We start from the raw sequence: 15,963 nt of genomic DNA on the forward strand, positions 1-15,963 counted from the left end.
AAGATAGATAAAATTGTAGAAATATATTGTAGAGGTAGATATATTGTAGATATTTGAGATGTATCATGAATATGTGATGGATTGTTCTAGGAGCTTTTGCCTCGAGACTGCCCTGCATAGGTGAAAAGACCTCTAAAGATAATGTTCAATTCTTCAGTAACTAAATTCCATTAAATGGGAACCATAATGAAACCACTCTCTAACAAATACTATTCTCCCCTAATTAGGCTCATACTTAGGGTCCAACATATATTTCTTTTTACTTGTATTGTTCTGACTCTAGGCTGACCCTGAATATAGGCTACATCCTAAAATGAAATCTCTTTGAAAGGAGAGATAGATAGACAGATAGATGATAGACAGACAAATAGACAGACAAACAGATGATAGATAGACAGACAGACAGACAGACAGACAGATAGATAGATAGATGATAGATAGATAGATAGATAGATAGATAGATAGATAGATAGATAGATAGATAGATGAGATGGATGACAGAATATATATATTCACATATGCATACCTAGATACGTAGATATGTCATTTTTAAATGATATTAAGATACCATCTAAAAAGTTACTATTAAATGAATGAGTGAAATTTATTATGCCCTTATTATTTATCCAAGCACTGTGACAAAAATACAAAAGTAGAACTAGTTCCTGTCCTTATGTCCTGTCCTTCTAATGAAGGAGTCAACATAGATTGGACATTGGTAGCCAGGTAAAGATATTTTAGTTTGGAAAGTTAGAAGGAATTTTCTAAACTTTACAGTTACAAGTGGAACCATAAGAGAGAAGATGGACACATCCTTTCCAAGACCAGTAACAGAGTTGGTTTGATTATGGCTCAAGGCCTGGAAAGAGGGAGGAGGTAGTTGTGAGACAGAGAGTAAAGGCAGATAGTAAGAATCTGGCCAGGCAGTGAAATGAAGTATGGCTACAGAAGAGAACTAGAGGAACTGAGGCTTGTAGCAATCGGGAAAGAGGGGTCCCAAAGACAGGAACTCCAGGCACCAAAGTGTTAAATCTTCAAAGCCTAGTTTCTAGTGGCTAGTAAAGAGATGACTAAGAGTCATGAACCCTCTTGAAGAATTTTGTTTGCTTTTAAATATTCCCTGGGTTTGAATCCTGGCTGAGACACTTACTATTTAACTATAGGCTAGTCACTTTGTTCCACTAAGGCCCAGTTTCCTCAACTGTAAAATGAGAATAATACTATTTATGCTATGTACTTCATGAGGTTGTAATGTGAAATGAACTTTATAAACCTTACAGAACATCGATGTCATGATGAGCTCTCTATATAATGCTCAACATCCCTTCTCTCCTCACCCAACCCCCAAAGTTACCACACATGTGGGAGTGCATAGAGGAAAGACTTCTTTATTTCCAGAAGGGTGAAAATGAGGTCATGTATACATTCTGTCAGCAGTCTGTGATGGGGCATATGGTGCAGAGTTGGAGCCAGGGTATGAGGAGGCAAGTATGATTAGAATATATGGGAAAGGGTCCAAGTCTTCATCATAAGAGCTGAGTCATCTCTTTAACTACTTTTATGTTGTATGGGTGAGCAGATGGTAATGTCTGCTCCAGGGAAGAACAATTACTAACTCTGTAAATCAAGGGTTCTCACTAAACTTCTTACACTGTTTAGTTTAAGCTCCTGTGCCTAGATGGTGGACTGTTGGCCAAAATGCTGACTCAGCTTGGGCCCTTGCTCCAATATACAAGATGTATAAAAGGTAAACCAATTTGTCAGCATCCAAACATGGAATATTTTTACTGGTGAATAATATTCGCTCCAATAATGCAAGAAATCTTTAAAATATTCAATTTAGGTGCAGCTAGGTGGCGTAGTGGATAGTGTGCCAGTTCAGGAGTCAGGAAGACCTGAGTTCAAATCTAGTTCAGACACTTTCCAAACTGAAATATCTTTGCCTGGCTACCAGTGTCCTGTCTGTGTTGACTCCCTCATTAGAAGGTTAATTTCTTAAGGGAACTCCTTTACATTTGTAATTTTGTCACAACGCTTAGAACCTAAGCAAGTCACTTAATCCCTGTCTGCCTCAGTTTTCTCAATTGTAAAATAGTAAAAACACCACTCGCACTTAACAAATATTTCTTTCCTTCCTTTGCAACAACCCTAGTTCAGATTCTCATCTTCTCCTAGACCGTTGTAACAGCCTCCTCACCGATCGACACAACAAACAGGAACAACCCTAAAGACCGCTGCATTTTCAGTAGTTTCTTTTTTACAATCCGTAGCGATACATTGTACAGTTCCTACTATTTCTTCGCATAAGGAAATACTCATGCAAGTATTGTATACTTGCTGTTATGCTACTTATATCATTAAATTCAGATTACTTAAGGATAACCCTTTTATAATTTCTGGTAACAATGGCCTGATCCTGAATCGGCATCATAAATCCCTTCATCCCCACACACAAATCCATAACATTCAGTCATTTTTTAATACTTCCGCCCTTGCAGATGTTACCCATGAAGAACTTTTTTATTCCATTTTTGGAGGGCAGCCATTTCCGAGACTCCATCTGGAGGTGAGTCACTTTCAGTTACATTGGACAGATCCAGTGCTAGTTATCTGATATCGTCCTTTACTGCTACTTAAAGGAATGATAAGTGCATGTTTCAAAAACACTTCTGTAAGCTTACAACTTGTTTATCACGTGCTTTAAAAAGTACATCTATCAATTTTTTCCCTCTTTTTTGGCAAAGTATTACTTTTTTCTCTACAGTTGCCTTGGGGTGATAAGCCTTGCGTTTTTTCAATAGTGTGAGAGATTTTGCTAGGATGTTTTCCAAATCTGTTATGTTCTATTTGATAGTTCTGAAATCTATCATTGAAAGACTTATTGGGTAGTAGTGAATTGCTTTAAACATGCCTTTCCCATTTAGCTTTGATTTCAGGATGATAGTAATTCTCTGAAAGTATTCAGCCATAACCATTTGCTATGGTATTTGTAAGTATCCTTTTCATCCACTGGTTCAGTGTGATCTCTGAATTTAAGCCTACTTTAAGCCCATTCTCCAACTGATAAGTGATCAATGGATATAAACAGGCAATTTTCAGAAGAAGAAATCAAAGCTTTCTATAGTGGTATAAAAATGCTCTAAATCACTATTGATTAAAGAAATGCAAATTAAAACACCTCTGAGGTACCACCTCACACTTATCAGAAATGACAAAGGTTAGAGGGAATGAAGGAAAAATAGGCACACTCATGAACTGTTGGTCGAGTTGCGAAGTGTTCTCCATTCTGGAAAACAATTTGGAACTAGACCAAAGAGCTATAAAACTGTACATACTCTTTGACCCAGAAATATCAGTACTAGGTTTGTACCCCAAAATCATCAAATAAAAAGGACCTACATGTGCAAAAATATTTATAGTAGTTCTTTTTGTGGTGACAAAGTATTAGAAACTAAGGGAATACTCATCGATAGCGGAATGGTTGAACAAGTTACAGCATATGACTGTGATGGAGTACTATTATACCGTAAGAAGTAACCAGAGGGACAGTTAAGTGGTGCAGTGAATAGAGCACCCATCCTGGAGTCAGGAGGACCTGGGTTCAAATCCAACCTCAGATGCTTGACACTTACTAGCTGTGTAATCTTAGGCAAGTCACTTGACTTCAATTTGTCTTGTCTTCCCCTCTCCAAAAAAGAAAAAAAGAAATGATAAGCAGAATGGTTCCAGAAAAAGATAGCAAGACCTATATGAACTGATGCAAAGTGAAGTGAGAAGAACCAGGAGGTCATTATGCACATTAACAGCAAAGTTGTAATGATGACAAACTGTAAAAGACTTCAGATATTCTGATCAATGCAATGATCCAACTGAAAAATTCCATCCACCACCAGTGAGATGACTGATGAACTGAGTGCAAATTGAAGACTAATTTTCTCATTTTATTTTTCTTGCTTTTTTGAAGTATGGCTAATATGGAAATATGTTTTGCATGATTTCACATGTATAACTGATATTCTGTTGCTTGCCTTCTCAACAGATGGGGAAAATGCTACAAGGGAGAAAAAGCATTGGAACTCAAAATTTAAAAAGAAAAGACTGTTAAAAATAAATAGTTTTCAAATGAATTGTATACTTGATAGAAACAGCACTAACAAAACAATAAAATCTGAATGCTGTGAGATTACAATGACCAAAATTGACTCCAAATAACAGATATAAGAAGGTACCTTTGCCCCTTCTTTGCAAAGACAGCAGACTATGAATATGGAAACCTGTACATAATGTCAGACTTCTTTCGATATATTGGCTAGTTTTGATAAACTGTTTTTGTTTTCTCTTTTTTAGTGCTTTATCATAAGGAACAATTCTTAGAAAGGGGCAGGAAAAAGACATACACTGAGAATTGCAGATGATATAAAAATAAAAGACATTAAGAATTTTATACTCAAAATGAGATTTTTTTATATCATTGGAGAAAGATTCTACATGATGAAGGTATTTAATATGTTCCTTAATGAAAGCCTATGCTTTTTGGCATCGCCCTACATCAAGTGATTAATAAGATATTTTGGTTTCCCTCCCATTTAACTTGGAAGTTATTTAAGAGATAGCAATGAACCAAAAGTTTAACAAAGCCTGAATGAGTTTAAGCTCTCTCCCTAAAAAAAGTCATATTTTATAACAACTGTCCTTGCCATATTCTGTTGGTAACATATTTTAAATAGAAAAAAAGTTTTTTTTTCCATGTGGACATCTTAATACTCTTAATTCTTAGCATTAACACAATTCTCTTAACATTCTCACTTTATTTAGGTCTATACCTTTATTTAAGTATATTAATAAGCCAGGTATATGGTGCACTGGATAGTACTCCAGGCCTGGATTCAGGAAGACTCAAGTCAAAGTCAAATCCAGCTTCAGATACTTACCAGCTGTGTGACCCTAGACAAGTCACTTAACCTCTGTTTGCCTCAGCTTCCTCATGTATAAAATAGAGATAATAATGACACCTACCTCTCAGGGTTGTTGTGAGCATCTAATGAGATAATATTTATAAGGTATTTAGCACTCTGCCTGGCATATAATAAATGCTGCATAAATGTCAGGTATCATTATTATTACTATTAACACTCTCCCTCTATTTAGGTGTATAATTTATATTTGCAATATAAGAATAAATCAACTAGGCACCTAAGTGGTACACCCTTTTTTTCTCCTCAACAGATGTATGACTTGCTTTTACATGGTCACAAATTTTTTTTTAAGTAATGTAAGCTGTGAATGCTTTGTAGACAGTACATAAGCATATAATTGTCCTACACACAGAGAAGTCATTGGTGTCTTCATCTTTGGTAATACGTACATATGTATGTGTGTGTGTGCATGCATGTGTGTGTAATAGATATGTGATGCTTTCTATTAGGATTACATCTGAGAGGAAACTAACAAGTGCCTTACCAGTGATTTGTGCCCCCATTGTGAAGTATAATAATAATAGATATTATCAACTTTCAGATTTTGCAGAGAATCTTAAATTTTAATTATCTTCCTTAACCTAACTGTTCTTCTGTTCACTGAGACACTGGGATGCAGCAGAAAAAGCACTGGGTCTGGTGTTCCTCATATATAGAATGAGAAGGTAGGAGGAGGTAGTCTCCTTGAAGGTCCCATCTAGCTTTAAACCTGTGATCATTTTATTAATGGTATTCAAACTTTCTCTTTTTTATTTAATCTAACTTTCATTTCCTTTGCACTGGATTTCTTGAAACCAGAAATTTTCCAAATCCACTTCCTCCTCCTCCTTTGAAGTTCCACTCTCCTGTTTTCTTCTTAAGTCTTTGTTGTAAAGTCTTGATCAAAGTTGAATTATGTAGTCTACTCTTTAACACTGCTTCAATGTTCTACATGTCAAACATTGGGCACATGGTGAGGGTGAGGTGCTAAGTAGTCAACCAAAAGGTTCTGCTGCAACCCTCAAAATGCTAGGAGAAAGTAAGGAAAATCTTTAACATTTTGGTTCAACCCCTTGTGACAAATTTATGGGACAGCATGGCCAAGACTCATAGAGAATGGGCAGAGAAGGATCTACATCCCTGGAGGAAATGCATAAATAATGAGATACTAAGTTTTGAGGGTGTTTTTTTTTAACTTTTGCTTTGGTTTTGTATTGTTTTCGAAAAGGAAAAAGAAAGTCAGATTGTTCAATCCCTAGACAGTTAAGTTCAAATTCAGTTCCTGGTAAACACTCATAAATAAATTATAAGGTCATAGATCACAGAGTCAGAGTTAACAGGAACCTCAAAAGACATCTATTCCAAACCCTTCATTTTGCCGATGAGGAAACTGAGACCCAGAGAATTGAAGTGATTTTTTCCCCAAGGTCATACAACTTGTTAGTGACAGGGCCAAAATGCAACCCCAGGTGCTCTGAATACAAATCAAGTACTCCTTCCAATGTACTATAGGTTTAGTTTACGAGCAACTACAAGAGAACATGGTGAAAATAATAATGCAATTATATGGTGCTTTAAAGTCTTATGCACAGATTTTTTAATGACATGACTGCAAGATAGGTTTATATATATAATGTATAATATTCTATGAGATAACAAAATTGAGACTTAAGAAGGTTGTTAAGTGTTACGTATCTACTGTAGACTAAAGCCAGGACTTGAACCCAGGAATTTGGATTCTAACTCTAAAAGTTTATTGTTTCCTCTAGCATTCATTCATTAACAGTAAGAAAGGTCAAGCTATTGATTGGGAATAGCAAGCTATACATAATAGATTTGCAGTCTCATGTGCAATCATCATTTTTTGTGATACTATGTTAAGAAAGTTTTATTGTTTTGTTCCATAAATTTTATTGTTTTATTGCATAAATTGAAAATAAAATAGATTCAAATATTTTAAAGTGAACCAAAGCATCATTTTATAATCACTATAACCAAGATTTGATAACATGCATTTGCCAGCAATAAATAAATAAGAACTTTCAAAAAAAATAAAGTCAAACGAAGATCTTTTTTTCTTTGGCCAGGGCTCCTTGACTGGCCACATGGTCAGTGCTGGCTACTAGCCATATGCTGCTCTGACATATTCTTTATACCTAGATTTCATTATGACAAGATCTCTTGCATTCTTGTCCTTGTGGATAAGATGGAGAAATATAACTGCAGTTAGGCAGATTTAGAACTGGGTGAAGAGTAGTGATTGCTGAATCAATGTCAACCTGGCAAGGGAGGGCTGCAGTACAGAAATGTCAAACATGTGGCCAGCAAGTCATATTGTAGCCCATAACACTCCCATGTCCAGTCTGAACCAGATTAAAATATAACTGGGAAACATTTAACAAAATAATTTAAAATGCAGTACAATATAAATACTGTCTTCTTAATGTTGGGTTTAGTGGCCTCCATTTCTATTGGAATTTGGCACTGTTATTCTAATGGAATGTCCCTTGAGCTGTTCTGTTCAATATTTTTATAAATTATCTAGGCATCATTAATATATTTATGAAGTTTATGAATGATTTAAATATGGATGAAATAGACAGTATGTTAGGCAGTGGATTCAGTATCTAAAAAGATGAACAAAAATGATGGGACAGAGCTAAGAAGGTGAAATTCAATATAGATAAATGGGATTGTATGTATACATATGTGTACATATACACACACATATATAATATGTATATCTAGGGATTCAAAAACTGATGTGTATAAGTGCTTGTTGTAAGAGACCATGGGGAAAAAATATCTAGAGACAGTTTAGTGACCTTCAAGCTGAATGTGTCAATGGTAGGAAGTAATGGCTTAAAAAGCTTGTTCAAATTTAGGATGCATTAAAAAAATTAGTATTAGTATTCAGAATGAAGGAGGTGATAGATTGGCCTTATAGTCCAGGTTCAATACTGGAAAAAATTATGCACCCATAAAACTCTTAACATAAACAGAGGTTTATTTAGCCATAGGTTCTTCATTGACACGTTTGGGTGCAGTTTCCTTCCCTCTGTATTGGATGGAATGATCAGTCAGGTAGAAGCTGCTGACACTCCAGTCAGAGATGCTTCTGGCACCTCCTGATTGACTTTTTGTACTTTGACCAGCAGGAAGCAATGTCAACAGCCCAAGCTGTTAGTTCCCTGAACCAATTCATTCTCAAAGATGGTTTCAATACCAGTTAAGGTAAAACTAGCCTAGCACATATGGTAGCTATGATTCCTATCATACTCCACACCTTGGAGGCAAGGCCTTAAAGGTTTTCTATAGGAACTTCTGCCATTTAAATTACTTTGGAACTCTTACTGGATAACCCTCCTCTCAGAAATATGAGAAACCTGGCATAGACAATTGTAGAGAGACATGATAAAATTAAAACATTCAGCAAAAATACCCTAAGAGTAACCAAGAGATGTATCCAGCATGTAGCCCCAGCCAACAGGGGAAGTGTTCAAGCAAAAAAGGAAAAGCAAGCCCATGATCCAGAACCTTTAAGATGAGGGAAGAGATTTCTTCAATTATCCACATTTTCAAATGACGTAGAACCCCAGACAAGCAATGAAGATGAGGTAAGGGGGAGCAAGAAAGAGTAGAAGTGTTTCTCAACGCTTAAGTAAGTCCATGATTAGCTCAGGAAAAATGAAGCATAGTCCAGGCAGTGCCCTTCAGGGTCCTGGGCAATTCCCTATGAGCTCTTACGGCTTCAGGTTAATTTGTCTGGGACAGAGAGAGGTTTGCAGCTGCCTCCCTATAGCTACTTCCCCAATGAAACTATCTTGTATTTATTTTATATGCATTGTGTACCGTTACATCTATGTATCCACTGTTTTGACCAGTAGAACAGAAAGGCAAGAAAGTTCACATTTTTGTCTTTATCCCCACCACTTAAGAAGATATTTGGTACACAATCGGTGCTTAATAAATGCTTGTTGAATTGGATTCTTTCTGATCCTCTGCAGATTCCAGAGTTGCAGTCCAGGTTTAAAACCAGATTTGGGGTTATGAAGTAAAGGGAGGAAGAAAAGGGGGACAAGAGGGATCAAGTGCCTCCAACCTGACTCTCCTATCTTCTACACCCTCTCTCCCATGTGATTTCTCTGTACCAAATTCAACAGCCTCTTCTGCTGTCCTTTCCTGAGCCTGCCTTTCTCTGGGGCTTTCTGCAAAAATGAAGGAGTAGAAGGGAGCCAAGATGGTGAAGTAGAAGGATGGATCTACTGTAGCTCTCCCCCTATAGCCCATAAAATACCTGTAAAAAATTACTCTAAACAAATTCTAGAGCAGCAGAAGTCACAAAACAAAAGAGATTTCCAGCCCCAGACAGCCTGGAAGGCTGACAAGAAAGGTCTATTGCACCAGGCTCAGAGCAGAGCACAGCCCAGCCTTGACCCCACTGCATGGCAGGGATTAGAAAGGAGCAGGCTTCAGGGCACGGAATCATGAGCAGCAGCTGTGGTTCCCAGATTTCTCAACCAGCAAATGCCAAAGACAGCTTCAAAAGTCAGTAAGAAAATTCTTTCACCTTGATGAGAAGGGAGCAGGGTCCAATCCTAGCCACTGCAGCACAGCATCCATTTTTGGAGCCCTTGGCCTAAAGACCCTGGGGGAATCAAGTGGCTGATCTAGATCACAGCCCTGAGTGGTGGTCCTGGGGTGAGGAAGAAAGCTGGTGTGGTGGAGCTGGTGGAGGCTCTAGAGAGGGAATTCTCCTCACAGATCCTGGACAGAAAAGCTTGTGGTTGCTTCCAGACCAAAAAGTGAGCCAGGAGAGGAGTAAACACCTCTCCCTTAATTGTGCCACCTTGGAGGAACTGAGAACATGCAAGTTCTTAGAGTATACCCTCCACTTAACAAAGGACTCAAAAGTCAAGTAAAAGGCTGGGAAAATGCCCAAAAAGGGGGGGGGGGGAATTAGGCTATAGAAGGTTACTTTCTTGGTGAATAAGTATTTTCTTCCATCCTTTTGGATGAGGGAGAACAAAGCATACCATCAGAGGAAGACATGAAAGTCAAGGTTTCTGCATCCAAAACCTTCAAAATAAAAATGCAATGGTCTCAGGCTATGGAAGAGCTCAAAAAAGGATTTGGAAAATCAAGTAAGAGGGGTGGAGGAAAAACACAGAAGAGAAATGAGAGAGATGCAAGGAAATCATGAAAAGTGAGTCAACAGCTTGCTAAACGAGACCCCCAAAAAAATGATGAAGAGAATCACACCTTTAAAAATAGACGAACCCAAATGGCAAAAGAGGTCCAAAAAGCCCACAAGGAGAAGAATGCTTTAAAAAGCAGAATTAGTCAAATGGAAAAGGGGGTTCAAAAGCTCACTGAAGAAAATAGTTATTTAAAAATTAGAATGGAACAGATGGAAGCTAATGACTTTATGAGAAATCAGTAAATTACAAAACAAAACCAAAAGAATGAAAAAATAGAAGACAATGTGAAATATCTCATTGGAAAAACAAATGACCTGGAAAATAGATCCAAGAGAGACAATTTAAAAATTATGGGACTACCTGAAAGCCATGATATAAAAAAAAAACTAGGCATCATCTTTCATGAAATTATCAAGGAAAATTGCAGATATTCTAGAACCAGAGTGTAAAAGAAATATTGAAAGAATCCACCAATCACCTCCTGAAAGAGATCTGAAAAGAAAAATTCCTAGGAATATTGTAACCAAATTCCAGAGTTCCTAGGTCAAGGAGAAAATATTGCAAGCAGCCAGAAAGAAACAATTTGAGTATTGTGGAAATACAATCAGGATAACACAAGATCTAGCAGCTTCTACATTAAGGGATCAAAGGGCTTAGAATATGATTTTCCAGAAGTCAAAAGAACTAGAATTAAAACCAAGAATCACCTACCCAGCAACACTGAGTATAATACTTGAGGGGAAAAAATGGACATTCAATGAAATAGAGAACTTTCAAACTTGCTTGATGAAAAAACCAGAGCTGAATAGAAAATTTGACTTTCAAACACAAGAATCGAGAGAAGCATGAAAAGGTAAGCAGGAAAGAGAAATCATAAGGGACTTAGTAAAGTTGAGCTGTTTACATTCCTACATGGAAAGATAATATTAGTAACTCTTGAAACTTTTCTCAGCATTTGGGTAGTTGGAGGGGATAGATGGATAGATAGATAGATAGATAGATAGATAGATAGATAGATAGATAGATAGATAGATAGATAGACAGACAGACAGACAGATAGATAGATAGAGGGCACAGGGTGAATTGAATAGGAAGGGATGATATCTAAAAAAATAAAATTAAGGGATGAGAGAGGAATGTATTTGGAGGAGAAAGGGAGAGATGGAATGGGGTAAATTATCTCTCATCAAAGAGACAAGAAAAAACTTTTTCAATGAAGGGAAAAGGGGGAGATGAGAGGGAAAAAGTGAAGCTTACTCTCATCACATTTGGCTTAAGGAGAGAATAACATGCACACTCAATCTGGTATAAAATTTTATTTTACACTACAGGAAAGTAGGGGAGAAGGGGATAAGTGAGGTGTGGAGGAGGAATGATAGAAGGGAGGGCAAATGGGAGGAGGGAGTAATTGGGAGTAAACACTTTTGAGGAGGGACAAAGACAAAAGAGAGAACAGAATAAATGGGGGGCAGGATAGGATGGAGGGAAATATAGTTAGTCTTTCACAACATGAAGTCTTTTGCATAGCTGTATAGCCTGCATTGAATTGCTTGCCTTCTCAGTGGGGATGGATGGGGAGGGAGGAAGGAAGAGAAGCTGGAGCTCAAAGTTTTAGGAATGAATACTGAGAACTGTTTTTACATGCAACTAGCAAATAAGAAATACAGGTAGTGAGGTATAGAAATATATCTTGCCCTACAAAAAAAGAGAGAAGATGGGGATAATAAAAGGGAGATGTGTGATAGAAAGGAGGACAGATTAGGAGAAGAGGCAATCAGAATGCACAGTGTCTTGAGATGGGGGAAGGGAGAGATAGGGAGAAAATTTGGAACTCAAAAATCTTGCGGAAATGAATGTTGAAAACTAAAAATAAATAAATAAACAAACAAAGAAATAAGTTCCTGAGATGACTTGGGAACCTGCATAAAAAGTTAAAAGAAAGAAAGAAGGAAAGGAAGGAAGGAGGAGTGTTTGTATAGAGAGGATTTTCTGCTTTCTTCTCTCTCACTAGAGAGAGCAAAAAAGTGACAAAACAAACCATATCATGCTGTTCTCTGTCCTTGCCACTTAGCAAGGAGAAGGTTGCTAGCCAACAGGGCCATGGTCAACAAACAGGTACAACCTATGTGTCTCCAGCCCCCTCATCTCTCCACAACCTTCTGTGTCTCCAACTCCCATGTGCCTCTGGAGGATCACCCACAGGTTTCTTAAAGGGAAGGAGGTATATGTCTCTATATAACACACATACACACACACATACACACACACACAAGCACGCACACACACACATTTCCAGGCCCCTTTAGCAAGCCCCTCCCCCAACATGATTCCTACCTAGTTATGTGGGCCCCACCCCGGAAATTCTCCATTATAAATGGGCTCTTTCTCAGGTAATACATATTACATATACATATACATACAGTATACATATATATGTACACATATATATAAAATACATAAAGACTGAGACTTTTCAAAAACCAAAATCACAACACCAGAAGCAATTAGGCCTTGCCAATTTGTCAATAGACAAATAATATCATATAATAATATGTATATATAAAATTATATAGGAATCTGGGCTAAGTAGATAGATAATCCTGACTTTTCCTCCTGCTTAGCTCCACTTAATGGCTGTTTTTTGGACCCTCCTGGTTTAGAGTGAATGTCAATGGTAACTGTTTCACTTTGGAACAGCAACCTGAGAGTCTTTCCCTCCCACTATGATTTTTTTCTTTTTCTAATTAAAGTGACCATCCCTTGACTACTTCTTAAAGAAGCCTATTCACTGAATGTGCATTACTTCACTCAAAGTGAGTACCTGAAAATACCTTAGCCTAAAAGGGCCAGGGTCTCCCATTGAATCCCTGGCCATCTCCAGTCATCCTGATGAATATCTGGTCACTGGACCCAGATAGCTCAGGAGGAGAAAGTGAGGCTGGTGACCTTGCATAGCCCTCCTTCATTCAAATCAAAGTCAACTGCAAGTCATGTCATCATCTCCCTGATGTCATGGTCCTCATCAGGAAACAAAGGACAAACACAACCTGTAATTTTTGTCCCATCTCAGATTCATGGGTAAATAAGCCAGAAAGACTCCTAGGGAAATGGGAGATTGGGTAATTGTACATAAAGTCATTTTCTGTAACAGAAGGCTATAATTTCAGGGAACTCTGCCTGGATTGTATTAGTTAAGTAGAGTAGTTTTATAACTAGAGATCTATGAGCATGCCCTAATCAAGGCAGTTTCTAGCTATTGTACCCTAGTGGAATGAAGGCTCCATCAAGGCAGAAATGTCCCTTCCTAAAGGGCAGGAAACAAACTCAAGCAACACTCTCCAGGGATACATTAACCTAAGGGAGGAGAAGTCAATTGAAAGTAGTGCAATAATATCATACCACATTATTGAAGACATGAAATTATCCCTCCACATGTGTGGTATGGATGCCTGGCTTAGAGTCAGGAAGACCTGGGTTCAAATCCTACCTCAGATACTCACTAATTGCTTGACCCTAGGTGAATCATTTCACCTCTTTGGACCTCAGTTTTCTCATCTGTAAATTAAGAGGGTTTGGACTCAATGACCTTTAATGTCACTTTCAATGAAAAAAATGCTCTAAATCACTATTGATTAGAGAAATACAAATTAAAACAACTGAGATACCACCTCACATTTATCAGGCTGGCTAATGATAATGTTGGAGAAGGAAAAGGAAAATGGGAAAGAATATGATAAATGCTGGAGAAGATGTGGGAAAATTGAAATACTAATTCATTGTTGGTGGATTTGTAAACTGATCCAACTGTTCTGGAGAGCAATTTGGAACTATGCCCAACAACTAGGTCTATATCCCAAAGAGATCATTAAAAAGGGAAAAGAACCCATATGTACAAAAATATTTATAGCAACTCTTTTTGTGGTGGCAAAGAATTGGAAATGGAGGGGATGATCATCAATTGGGGGAATGGCTGAGCAAATTGTCCTATATGAATGTAATGGAATACTATTGTACCATAAGAAATGACAAGCAGGCAGATTTCAGAAAAACCTGGAAAGGCTTACATGAACTGATGCTGAGTGAAGTCAGAAAAATCAGGAGAACATTGTACACAGTAACAGCAACATTGTAGGGTGATTAACTATGATAGGCTTAGCTCTTCTCAGCAATACAGTGATCCAAGACAACTCCAAAGAACTCAACGATGGAAAATGTTATCCACATTCAAAGAAAGAGCTGATTAAGACTGAATGCAGATGGAAGCATGCTATTTTCTCTTTTTTTTTTTTGTTTTTTGTTTTTACTTTCTCATGGTTTTTCCCTTTTGTTCTGATTCCTCTTTCACAATATGACTGATGTGGAAATATGTTTAACGTGATTGTACTTGCATAATCCGTATCAGTCTTGGAGTGTGAAGAGAGGAGGGAGGAAGGGAGAAAAATTTGGAACTCAAAATTTTACAAAATGAATGCTGAAGACTATGTTTACATGTAATTGGGGAAAAAATATATTAAGAAAAAAATTTAGTCCCTTTCAACTAAAAATTAATGACTTTATGTAACCCCCATATGTGTGTCCCTCACGCACCCTCATTACATGATCACTCAGTATGCTTACTCTCTCCACAGAGGGTATGCATATTTGGTTATAGGAAGAATGTTCTATGTAGTTATGATGTTATTTCATTGAATTACTTTCTTTGAACTGACTGTGTCCTTTCATTGACTACAGAAAAGGCAAATCCATTGAAGAAGGCTCATGATATGATTTTTGAGTAGGATGCACAGAGAACCTTGGACCAAGATAATTATTCTAGTGACCCCATGGTGAAGAGGTTTGCCACAGGTGTTTATATATATATATATATATATATATATATATATACATATATATATATATATATATATATATATATATATATATGTATATATATATATATATACATATATATATATATATATATATGTCCCACCCACAGTCTTCCCACACTGTTTCCCAGAAGTTCCAAAGCTATATACCTAAGCTTAGTTCCTCTTAACCTAGGGCGATACCAGAGGCAATCTCCTCTACAGCCCTCCTGAGAGAAACATACTTGAGATCCTCAAAAGGAGTGAATTCTTTATGGCAAGGTCAGGCTCTAATGGTAAAATGAGAAGTAGCAGATCTTTCCATGATCTACTAGCCTAAGAATTTCTGTCTCCTCCTCCATAAACAATGGGTTCAACTTACAAAGAAGCAGATTTGGGCTTGATGCCAAGGAAAAAGTCTCTAACTATTGTTAGAAAACCCTATTGGGTTTTCTCAAAAAAAAGTAATGAGAAGCCACCTCGACAAGTTTCCCCGCAGTGGACATCTTCATATAGTTATCCCTTCCACATTGCACTTTTCCTCATTGTCATTTCGATATTTCGCAGATTATTATAAGAAATTAAATGGAAATTTGGGGGAAGTTTTGTGGAAGCTGCAGATGGCATTTGAAGAGCAAAAGATGCAGAAAAATACTTAACACAAATTTTACAATAAGGTACTATAAACATCTCACAAAAGAAAAAGAAAAAATTCAGTCCTCTTCTCTGGTGCAAAAAAAGGGCCAAAAATTTTTATGTGGATTTTCCAGATCACAGGAGCTAACCTAACCCTTAACCCCATGCTCCTAACCCCCATGATGTGAGAGGGATAACTGTAGAGACAGGATGACTTCTTATCAGGTAGGTATGTTACATCTTGAGGTACATATTAGACTAGATGGCTATGAAGGTCCCTGCCAACTCTGTGATTCTGTGAAAATGTCCAAGACAGACAACAAC

This window comes from Notamacropus eugenii, chromosome 3, assembly GCF_028372415.1.
Source record: "Notamacropus eugenii isolate mMacEug1 chromosome 3, mMacEug1.pri_v2, whole genome shotgun sequence".
NCBI classification, from domain to species: domain Eukaryota; kingdom Metazoa; phylum Chordata; class Mammalia; order Diprotodontia; family Macropodidae; genus Notamacropus; species Notamacropus eugenii.